The sequence below is a fragment of the Pteropus vampyrus genome, unplaced genomic scaffold (genome assembly GCF_000151845.1).
Source record: "Pteropus vampyrus isolate Shadow unplaced genomic scaffold, Pvam_2.0 Scaffold15569, whole genome shotgun sequence".
In the NCBI taxonomy this organism is placed as follows: Eukaryota; Metazoa; Chordata; class Mammalia; order Chiroptera; family Pteropodidae; genus Pteropus; species Pteropus vampyrus.
In genome coordinates, this window is record NW_011904350.1 from 1 (window position 1) to 1,434 (window position 1,434).

At 54.1% G+C, this 1,434-nt stretch overlaps 1 pseudogene; it reads right to left on the minus strand.

The window, feature by feature from the left end:
- Nucleotides 1-5: 5 nt before the first annotated feature.
- On the minus strand, nucleotides 6-818 carry LOC105310898 (annotated as a pseudogene).
- Between the last annotated feature and the right edge of the window lie 616 nt (nucleotides 819-1,434).

The window sequence follows — 1,434 nt, forward strand, 5'->3', positions numbered from 1 at the left end:
CTGGGGACCGCGAGAGAGCAGGGTGGCGGCATCCGGTACTCACATGTGATCCCAATCTTGTAGAGCTCTCGGAATTTCTGATTGTAGCCTTCTCCAGGAACATAGTCCCCCAGGCCGATGGTGCTCAGGGAAATAAAACAAAAATAAAAGGATTCCAGAAAGTTCCAGTCGTCCTCCAGGACGGAGAACACAGCCGCCGGGATGAAAAAGAAGCAGGACACGGTGACGAACCCCAGGAGCATGGCGTGGACGATGGCCACCAGCTGCTTAGAGAAGCCCCAGCGGATGTGGAAGTAGAGGACAGGCCTGCGGGTGACATGGATGGTGACGCGCTGGACCACAGCTGTCAGGAACAGGAGGGTGAAAGGGATGCCGATGACCGAGTAGACGATGCAGAAGGCCTTGCCGCCGTCCGACAAGGGCACAGTGTGGCCATAGCCTGTGAGGAGGCGGGGTGGAGGGGGAGAAAACACGCTCGTAAACACCTGTACCTGCCGCCCAGCCCCGCTCCCCGCGACCCACGGGGGCCAGACTCCAGGTCTGAGACCTCGGTGGCTCAGCGTGACTGTCACCGCAGTAAATCCCACTGCAGACGCCACACGTTTGGGAAGCCACCACTCCGTGTGAAATCTCACCGGCACATCCCAGCCTGGTTTTGAGTTCACCGTCAGGCTGTGCTCAGGAGCTAAAGGCCCATAGTCTGACACCATCAGGGAAAACTCGGCACAGGACACCCCTCCCCCAAGGGCCCTCATGAGCATCCAAATGCCAGCCTACACCCACGAGATGCTCTGATGGGGTGACTGCCACACGAAGGTGTGGACTAGGCTAGGCTGCTCGGTACGGTGTGGTGAGGGGTGGCTGGGGAGAGGGTGGAGACCGGGGAGCAGAGACAGCCACAGGGGGCAGAGCGGTGGACACCGACAAGCACTATCTCACAGGGCTGTGCTCAATTATCCGGTTAACTGGCACATTTAGACAGTGTAACATTTTTCCCCTTTGTCATTTCCGTAGGTTCCAAGATGCCATCCATTCCACAAAACACACACATTTTCCCACTAGGTTTGAGTCACTCCCAAATCAAGCCAGTCAAGGGACGCTTCATCCAACACACGCCAGCCAGAGAGAGAACCCCGCCTGGCATTTCACTTCATTCTGAAAGGCCAATGTGTCTGAACAAGTCAGTTCAGGAAGAAGCCAACTAAATGCATTTGTGTGTGTGTGTGTGTGTGTGTGTGTGTGTGTGTCTGTGTGTCTGTGTGTCTGTGTGTCTGTGTGTGTGTGTACCCAGATTCTGAAAAACCCTCGCATCTGTGATTATAATTGAAAAGTGGTTTCGAAATCGGATTTCTAAAATATATCCTGCTAAAAAAGAAATAACTCTGAAAAACCTTCAGCTTCAGATCCCCAAATTCTCTGCTTTATACTAACTCG